This window comes from Panthera pardus, unplaced genomic scaffold, assembly GCF_024362965.1.
Source record: "Panthera pardus isolate Hobbes unplaced genomic scaffold, ASM2436296v1 HiC_scaffold_2, whole genome shotgun sequence".
NCBI classification, from domain to species: domain Eukaryota; kingdom Metazoa; phylum Chordata; class Mammalia; order Carnivora; family Felidae; genus Panthera; species Panthera pardus.
The window spans coordinates 126156570-126176010 of record NW_026526765.1 but is presented as its reverse complement, the minus strand read 5'-3'; the positions used below and the strand labels follow the sequence as shown (position 1 = coordinate 126176010).

Sequence of the window (19441 nt, the reverse complement as noted above, 5' to 3'; positions counted from 1 at the left end):
TCAACATCTGAGTTGTGAAAATAAAGGGTCTGTGGACTATTAAGGGATCATTTCACCACAGAACACTCAAATTTTACTGGAAAAAAGTCCTTTTTAAAAAATATTGATTTTGAGAGAGAGAGAAAGAGCACGAGCACAAACAGGGGAGGGACACACACACACACACACACACAGAGAGAGAGAGAGAGAGAGAGAGAGACAGAATTTCAAGCAGGATCCCTTCTCAACACAGAGACAGATGTGGGGCTTGATCTCAAGACTGTGGATCATGACCTGAGCCGAAATCAAGAGCTAGTTGCTTAACTGACTGAGCCACCCTGGCACCCCTGGAAAAAAATCCTTTCAAATGTTGAATCAAATCACTTTAGTGTATTCTCTGGTTCACACAGAACCTTAGATCTGTAACATGAAGTTTATTTGGGAAACTTTGTGTGATGATTTTTTTCTCTCTCAGATTTTTGCACACTGTTTCTTTGAGATCTCATGCTTCTCGGCACTCTTCTCCACTTAGCTCTGCCTCCTGCACCGTTTCCAGTATGAAGGATTGGGGGTGGGGCTAGTCTGTCCTTTGAAGAACATACAGAACTTGGAGAGGAAGCTTTATCATTTCCAGGACACTGTCCAGAGGAGTCACTCAAACTCAGGCATTTCTTCCTCTGAGGTCCACTTGCCATGACTGTCGGAGGAAGTGAGTGTCTCGGAGGTGGCTATGAGGTGGGACCCTTTGCATCTCTGTGGTCATTCACTGATCCTTTTATGCCAGGTGACTCCTCGAAACACCATCACGTTCTTCCAATTCTAGTGAGTGTGTGTTGGGCATTTAGGGAGAATCTTCTGAGCTGTAGCAAAGCATAGAAATGACATATTTATTAAGGATACTGGCACCAAAATCAGTTTGCCTCAATTACCCTTCAGTTAAAAATTAAAAATAGGGAAACACTGAATTAATGCTTCCAGTTCTTCATGTTCCATATGTGGTCCCCTATTTCCTGAAAATTACTTCCTTTTTGGTTCTGGAAAATTCAAGGTGGGAGTAGGTCATGAACTAAACATTATGGCTGATTCTTTTCACCTAATGAATAATTAAAGCAATTATTTTTATTTATTTATTAGAAAAATTCAAGCAAAGGGCCCATTTTCTCCCTAAACATCAACCCCAATTAAAGAAAATCTATCTGGGGCTTAAAACAATACATACAGCCGCGCCTGGGTAGCTCAGCTGGTTATGCATCAGACTCTTGGCTTAGGTCATCGTCTCACGGTTTGTGAGTTGAAGCCCCTGTCAGGCTCTGTGCTGATAGAGTGGAGACTGCTTGGAATTCTCTCTCCCTCTGTCTCTCTCTCTGACCCTACCTAACTCGTGTGCTCTCTCTTTCTCTCTCAGAATAAATAAATAAATAAACTTTAAAACATTAAAAAAAAACACACACAAAACCTTTTTGTATGTAGCGACATTTTGGACGGGATAACTCTTGGTAGAAGGAGGCTGTCCTGTATATCGCAGAGAAATTAGCAGCTTCCCTGGTCTCTACCCTGTAGATGCCATTAGCACCATCCTCCTGTATGTGACAGTCATGGTTGTTTTCAAATATTGTCAAATATTCCCCTGGGATGGGACAGTCGCCTTTGGTTGAGAAGCACTGGCCTAAATGATCCACAAATAGCTTTCTCTACAAGTATAGTAAGATTGAAGTTTGAAGCTGCTTTTATCTGCTCTCATGGGGGAATGCTAAATCAGTTTATCTATTGTGATGCCCCATTGAGACTATGTCTATTTGTTCAGATCATCCCATTCTACATTTGTTTTTAGAATCCTTTTGATAGTTAAAAACAGGAACTTCCTTATTCCATTCCTATGGCTCTGGTGTGCCTGTTCATTCCCCGTTTGATAATCTTTTCAACTATCTAGATATTTAGCGATCTGATTTTCTATACCCTTTGAGCCTAGGTAATTTCTCAGTCCTTTGGGAGGCATTTTTGTGCGGTTCAAGTTTCCATTCCTTCTTCTATGGTATCATCTCTTCCCACTTCAGACCTAAGCTGAGCTCACATAGCAACTTGGAGAGGTTGGAGTCTGGTTGCTGTGATCAGTAGGTGTGTACATGGTTCAGGAAACACAACTGTTGGCTTTAAGGTTACAAATGTGAGCATTAAAAGGAATCCTGCAATCACAAATTGTTCCTTATATAATGTGCAGTGACTGTAAGATGGCCAACAGTTTGGGGGAGGATTTTACTAGCTGTTTGAAGTGAGGAATGGCTCTAGTGTACAAAATGTTTAAACCAAATTGTTATGTCTTACAATGTTCAACAAAACACTCTGCAAATATCAGTTCTGAGGGGGAAAAAAGGCACCCTCCAAGGCAGGGTTATAGGTGCTTCTGGGAGTTGTAAACCCATGCAGGCTCCAGAAATATGTGCCTTCCAAGGGCTGGAAACTTCTGAATTGCCAACAAATAATCAGTGAGTGTGACAAAGAGTTAAAGTACACAGACGTTACTTTCACAAAATTTATGGTGTAGTAAAGAGGTTTAAGATGGAGACCCGAGACTGCAAACCAATGGTCAATAGGACTAAATCAGGACCATGGATTTGTTTTTCTTGGCTTGGAGAGAATTGGCCTCCAGCGTGTCTAAGAAAGGGAGAAAAAGTGAGAAAGAATGAGAGAAGTGGCTAAGCTTTTAGATAACAGAGATTTTTTTTTTTTTGCATTAAAATCCAGATTTCCAACTGTTTTTGAAAAATCCGACAATCTGCCAACACTGGCCCTTATTCTGTTTCCCTACAGTGGTGGTCGGCTGGAGTGGAACAGCAGCTGTCCCTTTGATCAGAACAGGCACTCTCTGGGTCCCCACCCTGGCCTACTACACTTCCTCACCAGGCCTCTGTCCCATTCAAGATTGGTCACCCCTCATGCAGAGACTTCGGCAACATTTACTTTGTCTTCTCACCGTGGAAACAAACTGGTGGGGCCCTGAGCAAAATAGCAGCTGCTCATTTGTGTGAGATGATGCTGGCTCAGGCCACAGAGGTGATAATAGAGGCAGTGAGAAATGGGCAGATTTGGCATATATTTTGAAGGTAGAGTCAATAAGATTTCATGATGGATTGGATTAGGCTATGAGGGAGAGGATTTGGAAAGGACTCCAATTTTGATTTTTACTTAGATTAATTTCTTTCAAAAGTAAATCTATGGTGGAGTATTGGAAAACCAGTATTGACCTCTTAAAATAAGAACATTTAAAAGTCTTTCTTCACTAGTACTCTTCCACATGGGTGCCCTAGGTAGTGCCACCATCATAGTCTGGTAAATGCTGCTGCTTTGGGGAATTTTGAGGGAAAGAACAATGAGAAGAGCCCCAATGACTAAGAAAGAGACTTAGATTCTTGTTCCAGGAGGCGGATTGGAGAGATGCCAGCCTACTGGTGACCTCTGTGCACCTCACTGGCCTCACCTGTCCAGAAGGGTGTGTGTATCCCGAACTACTGGGGTTGATCTCCCAACATGGACGGTCCTACTTCGGGGAACTCCAAGTTCAGGCACTCAAAAGGGGTTGGGAAAGTAGAGGCTCCAAGATTCCCAAATGGGAGGTGTTTCAGGGCTGCCTTGAGTAAGAAACTGTTCTCAAGTTTGTTTTGAAGCTAGTTTTCCTAGAAAGATCTAAGTGAAGAGGACTCTCTTCACCTAGATTTATATAGTTACTTTAAAAATCAATGAAAGCAGCAAACTTGTGTCGGAAGATCTTTTTTTTTTTTTTTTTTAACAGTTTTTGCAGTTGAGAAAATCCGCAATTGTCCCTATCGAGGGCAATAGTTTTATTTTGTTATCTTCTGGGCTGCTTTGGTGAGTGGAGACTACTAGTGGCCGTTGTGGTGGTGGGAGCTGACAGACTCCCACTCGGGGGCTGGCCATTGCCGCGAGAGCCTCCGGCGGATCGGAAGCTGGACTTGGCCGCGCGGAGCCAGGCGCGGAGGCTTCCTTCCCTCGGGCACCGCAGCGGTCACTCGACCCCTGACGCGCATGCGCGGACCCCAGCGGCGTCCTCCCCGGCTCCTTCCCTCCCTCATCCGGGTCCTGGGCGAGCGGGCGCCGTGCGCGTGTCTCGCGGCCGAGCTGCTAATAAAGTTGCACTGAGGGAAAGCGCAGCGACGGCGCCGGGGGAGTGCGTCCAGCCGGCGGGTGAGTGAGTGTGGGGCCCAGGGCGGGCGAGCGGGCGAGCCGGGCCGGGGGCTGCAGCTTCTTCCGCAACGCAGCTCGCCCTCAGGCCCGAGTGGCTGGACTCCGGCCGAGGTGGGGGCGCTGGGCCGCGGGCGGAACGGAAACCGCCCGGGCCTGCGGGGCGGGAGAGGTAGGCCAACTCCCGGCCTGCAGAGGTTCGGGCGGCCGGGGATGGGGCGGCCCGTCCCGCTGCGGAGGCCGTACAGCGGCCGGGGGCGTCCCGTGGCTGGCCTTGTTCCTGCGCCGCCGTAGCCGCCCGGACTGTGGAGGGAGGCGCTCGGGACGCCCTCGAGGCGGAGGAGGAGCGGTGGGGGCGGGAGGGGGGGGGAATCCCGGCGCTGCTTGTGTCCAGAGGAGCGGTTTGTTCTACCTCATCTAAGCACCACCCTCAGTCACACCCCTGGTAGGATCGCCGTGCTCGGTCGAGCCGTCCGGTCTGCTTGCTACACTGCAAAGCTGTCCAATGGCTTGATGAATCCGTGCCGCCGTCGCTTTGTGTTTCAAAGATAAGGATCCACGCTTATCGGTGGGAATTACACTCTGGGCACTTGTGACCTGCTACTGCACTCAGCTGGTAGTTAGACATGGTTTCTGCCCGTTGCCGTGCCAGTTTTCACCATTGCAAAGATTCCTTCCCCTTCGTGTTAACTTCTGCATTGCTGCAAGGAGAACGCCAAGCCGTGCCTGTTTGCACATTCAGCCTCTGCCCGGTCTTTCACTTTAATATCAGTACTCAAATTCATATTCCGGGCTCTCCCCCTCCCCCGCCCGTTTTCCTCTCTTCCCCTTTCAGCTGCTGTTATTACGTGGAGTTTGGAGCCTAAGCTTTGAAAACTCCCATGTGGCGCCTGTCTTAAGTCGGAGCATGCTCAGTAGCCAAAACAGATTTTGGTTGCAAAAAAGAACTGGGGCGAGGATAGTCCGGGTATTTGGACGTTTGCCCGATTCCTAACAAAATGTTCCAATTCTGGTTTTGATGGCATTGGAGAATGGAGCTGTAGGCCAGCCTGGAGGTGAGGAATGCCTGAACACCCTGGGCCAGATCGCTATCTTGATTGCAGAGACATTGTTTCCTGACCAGCTGGAGGTCTAGAGTTGTTGGGGTGGTGGGGGGGGGGGGGGGCGGGGAGGGGGGAACATTCCTGGCTGCTTGTGCGTTTAAATGGGTGTGGTGCTAAGTATATCTTGTTTACCTTATCTTTCTGTGGAAAAAGTTTTGAAGTCTGGTTGGGTTTGGCACATCATGCCTGTTGCCTAGCACTGCCTAAAGTGCTCTTATCTAGCAACAGAGGCCGGGTAGGTGGAGGTCGTGGCTTGACCTCACAGAAGTTGAGAGTAAAGGATGCTTGGGTTGTTGTTTTAAAAATTATTTAAGTTCTTTTTAAATAGAGCGCTTGAATTTCCTTAAGAGGACCCGAATTGCCCCGAGCAAGTTAGTTTTCAATTTTAATTGAAAGGAGTTCTAAGATTTCTGCAAGGTGTCAATGTGGAAGTGGCCCTTGTAGGCAAAACAGTTCTTAGACACAGTGTGACAGTTTGGTATTGATCAGGATACTGTTGTGAAATTAGTGTGTTCCAGAGTCAGTAAGTAAGGGATTATTTTACAGATTTGTACAACTTTCTTTTTTTTCTTTTACTCCTTCTTTGGTAACTATTTTTTCCCTCTGTGGGGAACCCCAAGATGACAAGAATGCACACATCATAAGAGACAATTTACCAAAATTTCACCTTCACAAAAGTGGTGCATAATACGTTTTAGAGTTTTAAATTTTAATTTTTGTTTTGTTTGTTTGTAGATCTATTTTCCCTCTCTATTGCAGAACCCTTGGTCAGTGTGCCTTTCTTTTTGACATGGGTGTTTTTATCGCATGACTGTTACCCTGTACCTTTGTTACAAAATTTCATTCATTATTTATCCTTCCATTCCTTTCAGGTTTGAAATAGCTGAAATCGGCAATAAATGTTAGGTGAACATTCTCAACTGACTTTACTCTTAGATTTTAAATGCATCCATATGATACAGTGTGGTAAAAAGGAAAGTCAGCAGTGGACTGAAAAAAGAATAAAATATTTTTGTAGAATACGTGCAGATTTGCTGGTATTATCTACTCGTCTGGTTCACCTCAGTAGGCGCCACAGAAATGGGTAGATTGATACGTGCTGCATTTCTTTCCCCTCTGGCAAAGTCAGCTATTAATTTCAGTGGGAGACAGTGACAGAATGTTGTTACTAATGAGGTTTGAATCAGATGTTGTTTACTGTTAGTTATGTAACATGTTGCTGGAAGTATTATTAAAAGTTGCCTTCTGTAGCAAGGTAGAGGCAAGTAAATTCTGCTTACTCTTCACTGAGTTTTAATTCTTGGCTGAACCTGAAGGCACATTACACTATAACCATAATTATACCTGGGCAGCCTGTCTGTTTCCTGTTTTCATCATGAACCCAAACATTATGATTTGCAGTGATGATCTTTTTTGTCCTTTGCGTTAAACAGAGGCAGTGTGTTTTCTCTGTCTACTGAAAACAGATTTGTAACTTGGTCAAATCAAAGATACTGGATTCTCTGTTTTTGAAGACCAAACAGTAAAATACCAGTTTTTCACTTATTAGTAATGTAAATTGAAATACTAATGCTATCTTAAAAAATCTATTTTACATACTGTTTGATAGTGCTTTATGTAAATTTTAATCTTACCAGTAGTTTGTAGAGTGTGTGAATTAAGAAAGCCCTTTTTGTTTATGACTTATCAGTGTTTATTATTACCAGATGTATATGTTGGTTTAGGCAGTGAGCCACACATTTGGATAAATTTCAGAGTCTGCTTGAGTGTACTTTAGGATATAGCCGCCTTTATTCCTTTGGTTTATCATTTTTCCCTGTTCTCTTTACTTCTGGAGGGTCTGTGTTCATTTCTCTTTTTTAAAATTTTTCTTTCTTTCTTTTTTTTTTTTTAATGTTTATTTAGAGAGAGAAGAGAGTGAGTTGGGGAGGGGCAGAGAGAGAGGGAGACACAGAATCCGAAGTGGACTCCAGGCTCTGAGCTGTCAGCACAGAGCCCGACGTGGGGCTCAAACCTGCAAAGCACCAGATCATAACCTGAGCCCAAGTCGAATGCCTAAGCTACTGAGCCACCCAGGCGCCCCACGTGTCTCCCTCTTTGTGTGTGTATGTTCCATACTAATCACAAAGAAGAAGCCACAATAGTTTATTTCTTCACATGTTACCAGTGTCTTATATCTGATGGGTGTGCCACTTGACTCAAGGTCAAAGACATTGAAGATTTCCTTTTATAAAGGACAGTTGCAGCCTGAGAGATGATTTGTAACTCCACCAGTCTGATTATTCTGGAGAGGAGAGTTATCTGGAAGGCTAGGACCCAGGAAGACTGCAGGGAGATAGGGTGCTTTCCCACCAAAGAAGATGGTGCACGACCCCAGGAAGCCTATCCATGTCTTTTCACACCTTGTTTTTCCACTTCCAAACCTAATAGAATAACAGTAATTGAAATTTTTAGTGTTAGATTATCTAGTTTATTGTCGTTATCTAGAACTCTGAATCCGAGAAGTATGTGTACTAGTTGGAAGGTTAAGATACACAGTTCGTTTTGAAGAATTGATTGTTGTCAGGACCAGTTAATTTCCCATTTTCGTACATCACGTTTACATTCTAACATTTGTATTGTTTGAAAGATGGGACAATTACAGAGTTAGTAGGTTTTTCACAGTCACCTAGTTTCCAGCTCTTCAATATTTTTTTTGTTTGTTTTTTTGTGTTTGCCTTGGGCAGCTAGCTGGAGACATTTTTGGCCCCATCTTAGGAGGGAGGTGGTTTCAGTGACTTTTCTTCCTGCTTTTACTGTGATATTCCTGACTTGGTTGTGACAGTATTTTAGAAGAAAGAATTATTTATCAGACAGTTCTGTATGGACAAGACTAAAATTGAAATTCACTTTTGGAAGCTAGTTGTTAAAGTACATTTTGTGAACAGGTTTTGCTTTTGAATTCTCTGGTGTACTAGTCTCTGTAATGTTCATCCAATTTACAGAGGAGTATACTCTGAAAATCTGACAATGGTTTGATCTGTTGTCTGATTTGAACTGGATTTCCCCTTTTGATTTCCTTATATATGTGTTACTTTGTTACTGCTGAAAGTAACAGTAAGAAAAGAAGCTAGTGTCACCATCCCACTTTTCTCTGAGCTTAGCACCTGGAGTCCTGAGAAGTGCCTTACGCTTTGCCCATTTAACTATGATCTCAGAATATGGCTGGTGCTTTCAAGGCAAGTTTTGTTTTGTTCAGTTTTGTTTTCATGATGTGTCAGGATCTGCCTTGCATCCTATCTGGTGGGCTGTATAACTTGAGATCTAGTTATTCTGGTTTCTGTGTTCCCAGGAAAAGCGGGTACTGTGGAAATATTTCAGAGCTAGTCTTTTGTTTTTTTCCCCCTTATTCACCTCTATCTGCCCACTTAAGTGAGTACCTACTTAACTCACTGACCATTTCCATTTCCACTCTTTGGAGCTGAGTGTACATTAAATGAATGATGACAACAGCTGAAAAGGTATCCAGAGCCATATTTGCTCCTTTTTCTTCTGAGTAGGTGACTTGAACTCTGGGGTGCACGTGAGGTATGTGGAGACCATCCTCCTAAAGCGTTGTGTACTCAGGTTAGTGCTTGGTGCTCCAGAGACACATTTGGTAATGTAATGATTTGGTATCCCTTGACGATTTTATAATTTAAAGGAAAGCACCATAATGATTGACCAGCTCTGTGTCTATTCCTGTGCCTACAGGCCTGTGCAAGTATACTCAAACACATCTGGTAGTAATAGAGGAAATCTTGCAGGCTCTGTGGGGGTGAGTATACATCTAGATCAGGCTCTGCTTAATTAGAGGACTTAGAGGAGCAGGTGAAGTTTAAAGAGTGATTAAAAACTGGGAAACAAAAGTCTGGATGTGGGAGATAAAAACGTAGAGACTTGTGTGGGCACAAAGAGAGACTATGCAAGATAATCTGTGAGAAGTGTCAGGGAACATGAGTTCAGCTCCTGACTGGCTTTGAAATCCACCGTGAGAATTTTTGATATCTTTGGAAATTGAGAGCCACGATTTGGAAAAGTAGTGATTTAAATGTTTCTCTAGGAAAGTTATTTTGGTGCCCATGTGGTTGTATCCCCTCTTCCTCATATATGTTCCCATAAAGAATAGTAGGATTTCTGAATCAAGAAAGCTTGTGGGAGGGGTGCCTGCGTGGCTCAGTCGTTTAAGCGTCCAACTTCGGCTTGGGTCATGATCTCACGGTCCGTGAGTTTGAGCCCCACGTCGGTCTCTGTGCTGACAGCTAGGAGCCTGGAGTCTGCTTCGGATTCTGTGTCTCCCTCTCTCTCTGCTCCTCCCCCGCTCATGCTTTGTCTCTCTCTCTCTCTCTCAAAAATAAATAAACATTAAAAAAAATTTAAAGAAAGAAAGAAAGCAAGCAAGCTTGTGGGCAAACTTGGTCCTGGTTTGTTTCTCTTCTCTGCCTGCAGCCAGGGATGTGGCTTACGTGTTTTAGTAATTGTATGTCTGGATCTAGGATTGGTTTGACACTGGTGGTGCTGATACATGGTGACTACTATTGATGTTAGAGCCATAAGGGTAAGATATTTTTAGAGCTTTACCCCCACCAGCCACAAAAACAGTTACCTTTGCAAGTGACTTCTTTACATGTTTCTAAGGACCTTGTTTCTCAGACCTGCTGTAAAACCTAAGACTCTTGTTGAAATGGTGGGAGGTAGGGTTCTAATCTCAAACTTAACGAATCTGAATTTTGTGGGATGGTTATGAGAAATGCGTTTCCTTAGGACCCCCATCTGTAATTCTTTTGTACAGGTTTGGCTGAGATCATGGTGGGTTGTGACCCAACTGTATGGGCATTTATTTGCATGGGTTGATGTGCTCAGGAGATTTTGTTTTGGCTAACAGTGTTGGATGAAAGTTTTGGATTGGTCACTTGCCTTTTACTTTGGATTGAAGCAGTTGGAGAGGTGTTGGAGCAGAAAGTGAAGGAGCTGTTTCTGTGAATTGTTTTGTCAAGTCTGGGCACGAACCGTGTGTGTGTGTGTGTGTGTGTGTGTGTGTGTCTAGGGATGAGTTTGGAGGGTGGTTTGTGTATATCTTCTGGGAGTTGGTCAGGAGGTCCTACTTAGGTATCTTGAGGTAAGAACAGGATCTTTGGGTTTTCATATTAATATGATTTCATTTGAAATGGAAGCCTGGTGAAGCTTAATAACATTTTATTTATACATTTAATGTATGTAAAATGTAACTCCTGATCTTCCTTTAGCTTTGTTATCAGTTTTCCCCCAAATCAGTTGATGACAAATCCTGTTCTTCCAGTTGTCAGGGCTGACACCTTGGAATCATTGTTGATGCCTGTGTTCTCACATTCCCCTTATCTCTTCTATCAGGAAACCTACTATTCCCTAAAATGCATGTGAAGTTGTCTACTCCCCACTGAACTGCCATCACTCTGATCTAGGCCATTATCATCTCTCACCTAGCTTACTGCAACTCTGAACTGGTCTTCCACTTTTACCCTTGCTGTTTATTCTCAACACATGAGCCAGAGTAGTTAGTTCTTTAATGTTTGTCAGAAAATGTTCTGTCTCCACTCAGAGCTCTCAAATGGGTCCTCATTTGAGTTACAGTAAAAGCCATTGCCCTTATATGCAGGATGTCCAATCTGGGTCTCTCACCTACTGAACCCCATTCATTATTTTCCCTTCCTCGTTCACTTTATTCTCATGCTACCTTGGTCTTGGCAGTTCTCAGAATGTGCCGGACGTGCTCCCACCTTGAGATCTTTGCATTGCCTATTGCATTTGCCTGCCATGATTTCCCCCAGATGTCTGCCTGTCTTGCTCCTGTTTCCTTCATGTTTTGATTCCTTTGGTGTCTGCTTAAGTGAGGCCCACCTCAGCTGCCCTATTTAAAATCACACCTCTCCCACCACACTTACCATTCACCTTCCTCTGCTCTATTTTTCTCCCTAGCACTTTTCCCCAAACAAACTACAGTATTGCTTATTTATTGCCTTTGTCTGTCTCCCTCCTCTGGAGTGTAATCTACCGAGGACAAGCGTTTTTGGGTCACTTTATTCATGTGTATATTCCCAGCTCCTGGAATGCTACCTCAGAAAATATCCTTCTGAATGAATTGAATAAATTTCAAAGGTGCTCTGAATATGCTTAGTATTGTTTCTTAAAGATTATTCTCTGGTGAGAGAGATAAAAATCATGTAAGTCAGCAAACACTTACAAATTGATTTATACACTGAAGGAAATGAACATGGTATTAGATGAGGGATTGGGGAAAACCTACTTTATATAGGATTATGAGGTGATCAGGGAAGGTCTCTGGGATGACACTGAAGCTGAAGTCTGAATGCCAAGAGAGCTTGGAAATTAGTGGTTGGGGCTTGAGGAGAGTGGTTTGGGCAGAGAATGGCCTTTGTAAAATCTCGGAGGTACAAAAGACATTCCAGTATAGGAAGATAAATTCCTTTGAAAGACGAATTCTTACTAATATTTTTTGAGAGCAGGAAGTGTTTGCCCCTAGTTTCTCATTGATTTTTCTTAAATTTCAGCTTCCAAATTTGAATAGTCCTAGATAGATCTGTTGGAGATAATTTTTTTGAAATATGAATGTCTCTTGACATATAAGTCCTCTCTTTAGTAAGGATTTTAATATGGCTGAGGTATAGCTGCACTTTGGTTTTCAAATTTGTTTTTTCCCCTGACTATATTGGAAGTATGTTTGTTTTAAGAAGTAAAGAATTGTATGAAGCAGAAAGTGAGAAGTACACTACCCCTTCAGCTAAGGCCCTTTCAAAAGCTTTTTGTGCTCATTCTCTTTCATTTATTAAACAAATATTTCTTGAGCATGTGTATCACCGGGCTTACAGTGATGAGTGAAAATAGGTATGGTTCCTCTAATATACATTCCTGCAGAATTTGTACTCTTACGGAGTTGGACAGATAAATGTAAAAATATAGTGTGTTAAGTGCTACAAAGTAGAGTTATGTGATGCAGTAAGAGTGTTTAAGAGGGGTGTTTCGTCTGTGCACCACCATCTGGGAAGGCTTCCTGAAGAAGGGATGCTTGAGCTGAAATAGAATTAATGTGTGTGTGTGTGTGTTTTGTAATATGCTAGATTCTTCTGTAATGCATGATATTTCTTAATTTTATAATGTGTATAATGTTCTCTGTATATCTCTGAGGTACCACTGCTTTTTCTTTGTATTTCCAAGGTACTCTGCATTATTAATTGAAAGTTTGCAGAAGAATTTCAGGGAACTTAACACACAGGGATTTCTCAATCTTACTGTTACCTGTTTGTTTTTGTTTTTGTTTTTTAGCTCTGGGGAGGAGTCATTTCTCCAAGAAATAAAAAAAAAAAAAAACCCACTGTAATGAAAAAGTCATCCAGTCAGGTCTTCATAAACAGAGGTAGACTATAAACTTCCAAGGTGTGGTAGGTAATAGGTCATAGTTATTTTCTCAAGTCCCACCAAGTTCTGATATAAGAAGTAGCACACATTCCTGTCTGCTCAGTTACTGGCCTTCTCTGCTTGATGTACATATTTTTAATTTTATTTTAATGGCTCATCTTTCTTGGTTATCATACGAAAGTAAATCTAGAAGAAAATGAAGTGGTGTACGAACCAGCATATGAAGCTGTTCACAATACCTTCTCTTCTTTCCATTACTTTTTAAGATCTTTGATACTACAGATAGTGTCTTTTCAGCCTGACTTTTTGGCTTATTAGATACTCAGCCGGTTTTGAGTAAATGAAACCTGCCCTCTCAGAGTCAGCTCTCCCTTCTGTTGCAATGGTCCTCCAAATCTACACATCCCTCTTCTCTTGAGCTTTAGTTTCACTATTGCCGGGACGTGTATCTGTGCTTACTTCCTCCTGGCCCTCCACAGCCTCCTCTTGGCTAGATCTAGAATTGTCCTTTTTAGGTAAGTGATGTCTTTATTTTTCAGCTTTTAAACCGTTACCTTTCTTGTTTGCCCTTGGTCTCTTCTGGGTAGTTACCAAATCCTGTTGATGTTTTATTTGTAATGCCCATCACATCACTTCATTTTTGTCTCTACTGCCATCCCTGTCCTGGTCTGTGTACCACTGTGCTGGAGTGTCTTCCTGTCATAGTTGGATTTCTACCATATATTCCATCTACTCTCTGCCTCCTGAATTAAGTCTCTTACTTAGTCATGTGCTGTTGCCATTTTTGACTTCTCGAAATTCCTCTTTGGATGTGTTTTTCTGCTTAGAACTCTACACTGCACATAGGGTTCCTTCTAGCAGCCGGGCTGTAGCCCTGTATTCATTCTTTCCCTGTTTGGCATTCATTCGGGGGCCTTTCCCTTTTGCTTCACAAACTAATTGTCCTCTTCCTGCCTCATTTGGCTTAATAATACTTGGTTTTTCTTATTCTTGTTCTTTATTAACAACTGTATTGTGATTTATAGATTGTCATCTTCCTCTTTTGAGCTTGTGATAAGCATTCCCAAAATATGTGCAGAAATGATGTGCTGTTATCCTTGCCTCATCCTTAAGACTTTTATCCACTTCCCTGCAATGTATGTGGTGGGGGAAGGACCCAGAACTAGGCAGAGCTAAGATGTTTTGTATACTGGCGAAGCCTTCCACTTTTTGTCACTAGCCATTTGCAGCCTAGTTAATTTTTTCTTCAGCATTCTTATTCACAAATATATCTTTTTACCTTCTTTCTCTCCTGTTTTCCAGTTATGTTGGAATAATTCCTCTTTCTTTCTGTTTTATTTATGATCCCCCTAAATAGATCTAAGTTTCACAGTGTTTGATCACCAGATTTAGTTACATTTACTCAAACTGCAATATTGATGGAAATTAACTGGCTCAACTTACACAGGTTGTCACAGGTATTTCCTAACAGGATTTTAGATTTGGGGACATTCTCTGGCTTTAAAGCTAGAAATAGAAAATCCCTGAAAGGAATATTTTGGGTACTGTTCAGTTTAATTTGTATTTTTTGGTTTGTTTTACTTGGTTAGCCCACTATGCATTACTGTCATAAGACTTGACTTCTAAGGAAAAGGCTCATTTTGACACTTACAGTTGTAAAAGTTTGGTATAGTACAACCTCAGAGCAAAAAAGAGAAAACAGAATTTGTCTTCTCTCCCTGATTATGCTATTGAAATAAGGCTTTAATATTTGTAAATAAAGGTTAAAATGTAAAAGATGTTAAACATTAAATGTTACAAATTTGAAATAGCTTCTTATGAATGTTTATTGCAAAAGAAAGTAATTCCATGATTTCAGTTCCTTGAAGTCTCCTTGTTTTCCTAGGAGTTAATTATCTCACCTTTAAAAAATAGTAGCAAATATGTATTATTCCCACTGGTGTACATTAGGGTAGCTTTAATGTGATCACTGGCCCAGGATGAAGATGGGAGGCACAAATAGAATCTGCTTAGAAGCCAGGTTTTCGTGTAGAACACTGTCTCATATATCTGGGCTGTGAAATGCATTTTCCTTTTTACTTAGAGGAGAGCACAGAGGTAAGCAACGAGACACTATGAGGAATGAACATCTCTGAAATTGGGAGATGTCTTATAATCAATGGCATTTGAGTATTGGTTTTAGCTGGGTGACATTTGTGTTGCAGTTGTCCTTGCAGGTGCATAAACTCTGCCTTTCTGTTTATGTTGCTGTCATTTCTTTCATTTACACCCTTTGGGAAGATCAGGCAAGTATCAGAATTTGCAGGAGGGATGTCCATGGCTTGAATGACAATACTGGGGTAGTACGGGGACACTCTTCAGACCTGCAGTCTGAGGGCAGAGACTGATACTGTGAAGAAAAATTTTAAGCGGTAAGAAAGCACTGTGTGATAGTTTAATTTGCAACCTGTTCTTCCTTCAAGGTTAATAAAATGTACATCTTAAGTAGATGGCTTCGTATATTCATTGAAATAAAGTAGCTCAGCTATATATTTAAAATCCTCAGCCTGATCTCAGAAATGTTCATGATTATTGCAACAGTAGTAACTGGAGTTCTCCTTTACTGAGAATGTGCCATGCCAGGCACTGAGTTAAGTGGGTATCTCATTTAATTCTCAGAACTGATATTTATTATACAAAATAGGAAAAAATAGAGGTTTAGGTGTAAATGTTAAATCCAGAATTTGAACCCAAGTTTATTAGACTTTTTAGATCTGGTGTTTTTATGTGTTACAATGCATATATCGTTATCCGTTGTGTAGATTAGCCTTATTTTATTGTATATTTCTAGCCAGTTCTTTAGTTTTACCACCTCAGTTCTAGCAAACTGAATTATTTTCTCATCCTGGTGGATGAAAACTCAGATTTTGTGTCTTTACTCACAATTATTTTTATGCCTCTGATAAAGCTACTTGGTGGTTCTTGTCTCCCTTCCCCTGTGCCCAAAGGGCCATCCCCTTAATTTATTGTAGCACCTTCTACACCCTTAGGGCATCTGCCATTCTCCATTGTGTATTGCAGAGAGGTATGGGCATATTTTCATAGCTTATCAATTTGTAATTCTTTAAAGTTTTAGTCTGGACTTGATTTATCTTTTTTAGCCTTTTAGTTTCTTGCTTAGTGGTTTGCCCTTTTTAGGTGCTCTCAGTGAATGTGTGTTGTGTAAATAAGACCGTGAGTCTGAGATTAAGATTAGCACTGGTTATGTCTGTTTGTGCCTCAGTAGATAGACTCTGAAGGCATTGTAGAACGGGAGCACAGAGAACCAGATTAATTGCCTAGCAATATGTAACCTCTGAAGACTGAAGTTATTCAGTATAGCTTTGGGGACTTTCCTCTATTACTAGGATAAGTTTAGAGATACTATAGGAAGGTATTATGGATGGTTATGCACAGCTGACTGAGCTGAAATTGGTGTTCTCCGTGTTTGTGAATTCATTTTACTTAGTGAAAAGCAAAAGAGGTGTGAAAAATTGAACCAACTTTTCATGAACAGATTCAAAATTCTACATTTTGTTTACTAGAAAACCTAGTCATACCCTGATTTTCAAAGGATTGAATGTTTATTTGGGGTTCATATTACAGATGCTAATATATGCATACTAGAAAAAAGTATAATATCTTATTTTGTTTTTTGTGTATGTAGTGAGAAATTCTTTTCATAACCAAGGACTTGAGATAGTAAAATAAATCTATTGCTGTATCCAAAGCACTGTGATAGTTTTATTTGTGTGGATCAAGGTATTGTCTTGAATCTGATAGATTTTTACAGAATAGTTTACAGGAGAAAATTTATCATACGGGTACAGTACAGCAATTTTGATCCCAGTAAAACAATTTTATTTAGAAACCTAAATGTTAAATATTAATGAAGTGAATGAGTGAGATTTAGGCTGTTAAAATTATGTGTTCTAGTGATTAGTGTGGCAAAAATGTCCTAATGAAATAAAAAGGCTTTGGAGTAAGGCTACCATAATGAATATAAATTTTTAATTAAATTTTAATAAAATATAAATTTTATTTTTATAATTTTATTATAATAGTAATAAACACTAGTCTTTCATACATATTGACTCATTTTGTTCAATTGAGAGAAGAATGGGTTGAAGTAGATAAAGAGGTTAATGAAGTATGTTAAGTGGTATAAAGAATCACTTTGAAAGTGAGCATATTGAACAAGATTATCCTTGGTCTCTGAAACTATATAATGTTGTGATAACAACACTTTGAGTATTTTAGAGAAGTCAGAGATAGGGAGAACAGTAGAGAAGGTCTTTAAGGAAAGAATATTCTTTGGTGGGAGACTTTTCTTTTTAGAGTACCGTGTGTACAGTGTTGAGGAGCGTGAGTTCTGGAGCCAGCCTGCCAAGTTTCAATTCTTGGCTCTATTTCTAATCTATATAAATAAGCAAGTTACTTTTAATTTCTCTTTCCTTGTTCTCTCATCTGTAAAATGAGAATAGTGGAATTTACCTGATATGGCTATTGCGAGATTTTAATGATTTTTTTTTTGTCTCTCAGAGTAACGTCCTTAACAGTGTTAACATAGTGTTCGATAAATGTTAGTGGTTTTTTATTATTATCATCATCATCATCAAAGGAATATTAATGTTTTTGCTTTAGCAATTGATTTTGTAGAAAGGAAGCTGTTGGATTCCTTGAAATAGCTATATTCTTTTTAAGAAAGCCAAATGCCCCGCAAAAGTCTACCTCTGTAGGTAACTTCTTAAGATCATTCATGCCCTGTTGTCGCTTCAGTCATTAACATTGCAGCCCATGTTCCATGCTTTGTACAGAGAATTTCCAGCACAGCACAGCAATGGAGAGCTTCGTAAGGATAACTAAGTCATTAAGAAAAGCTTATGCTACATTTAGGTCTTCCTGAACTAACGATAATTGGCTCTAAAGAAACCCATTTAAAATGAAACCATTTAAAATTAGATCTGTATTTTATACTAAATTGTGAATAAAAGGTCTGATTGGGACTTCATCTTCAAAAATTAAAACTTGGGAAAAACATTAAGTTACAGTTGTAAACATGTATTCTTATGATGAGCAAAGAATGGATCAAGTTTGATGGATAGGCTTAATTTTTCTCACAAGATAATTTAGCATGATAAGGCATCGTTATGTTTGTCATGCGTGCTACTAACATGAAGAGCTTTTTTGTGTTTTTTGTGAAAATATGCATAAAAAATACACACTGATTTTACTAAGGATCGCTCTTAATCCTTTGTCAGTGAAGTTGTTCTCTCTCCACTAAGATAGGCTTGCTTACTGTAAGTGTAAACATGGTGAATTCTTTCAGCTCATTGTTCCCTATCAGTGTAAACCCACTGCAGACGTACCATCCATCTTGGCAATATCACATCACTCCTGCGGGTCTCTTGGAGGCGAAGGGAACTGCAAATCTGATGCTTATGCTGCTTGCTGTCTGTCCATGAGTGTTAAAGTCCTTTGTCTCTGAATCTGGAGTCCCATGTCCTTCGTCAGCATCCGTGAAACAGTTAACAGACTAACTTACTTGCTTGGGGTTGGGGAATGGTAGGGTAAAATTAAATCCCCGACCCTACATTGTTGGCCGTTATTTTAATAAACTTTGTAAAATTTTAGAGTATTTTGCAAACTTTGTACTTTCACTGGTGGCTTGTAAGCCATTATGGTAAGGGAAGTGTTAGTGAATGGGAACTAATTTTGTAAGTGATCAGTTCACAAACAAATTTTTTTAAAGATTATTTTATAAATCTCAGGTATATAACTTATTGAACATTTACATATGTGTACATCTATGTCATCATCACCCACATCAAGATGTAGAATATTTCTATCTCCCCAGAAGACTCTGTCTTGTCCCCACTTAGTTAACCCTTCTTGCCTCTGATGATGTAGGTTAGTTTTGCCTTTTTCTGAGAAGGAATGATAAAATGTGTAATCTCTTGTATCTGACTTCTTCAATATTTTATGAGTGACTTATCCATGTTTTTCATGTGTTAGCTCTTTGTTGTTGCTGTGAAGTATTCTGTTTGATGAATTTGTTACTATGGTTTATTGACCCAGTCCACTATTGATGGATATTTGGGTTATTTCCAATTTGGGACTATTACAGATAAAGTTGTTGTGAACATGTGTTTGCCTTTTGGTGGCGCTAGCACTTGTTTCTGTTAGTTATATATACCTAGGGATGGAATTGCTGGGTCATCGGGATTTATGTGTAATGTGGAGTGATATTTCACTGTTTTCTTTAAAAAAAAAATTGTTTCTGATAACAATGTTGAGTCCATTTTACCATCTAATGGCCATTGTGGTATTATGTGAAATGCCTGATCAGTTCTTTTGTTTAAACACCAGTAAATTCTTATGATGACTTTGTAAGGTGAGACTTAGATAATGAGTACTTGAATTAGTTGCACATATCACTTCTGCATGTTGCAAAGTTACAAAATATTTTTAGAAAGAATAGCATGAAAGGTTTCTGAAATTTTTAGTCATTCCATTTTTAGAGTTGAATACATGATTTGTCCCTACTCCTTTCCCATTTCTCGTTTTAAGAAAACACTAATACTGAGTCTTAAGTTTTTGGAATCTGACACCCTTTTTTTTTTTTTCCTGAAATCAGTCTCTTGAAGTTGAACTAATGATATCCTCATTCACCAGTCATTGGCCTTTTCTTTGTTCACATTCTCTTTAAACTT

At 40.3% G+C, this 19441-nt stretch overlaps 1 protein-coding gene and 1 long non-coding RNA gene across 2 annotated transcripts in view; one reads left to right on the top strand and one right to left on the bottom strand.

The window, feature by feature from the left end:
- Positions 1–356: 356 nt before the first annotated feature.
- LOC109250822 (uncharacterized) lies at positions 357–3973 on the bottom strand. The gene is made up of 2 exons (XR_002073201.2): positions 3455–3973; positions 357–839 (listed from the first exon to the last, which is right to left on the bottom strand). It is a non-coding gene; the product is annotated as an uncharacterized LOC109250822 (long non-coding RNA).
- Positions 3974–4068: 95 nt separating this feature from the next.
- SMAD5 (SMAD family member 5) overlaps positions 4069–19441 on the top strand; it is a 48515-nt gene continuing 33142 nt past the window's right edge. Inside the window, exon 1 of the mRNA XM_019421934.2 lies at positions 4069–4179. The gene's annotated coding sequence lies outside the window, so the exon portion shown is untranslated. The remainder of the gene's footprint in view (positions 4180–19441) is intronic.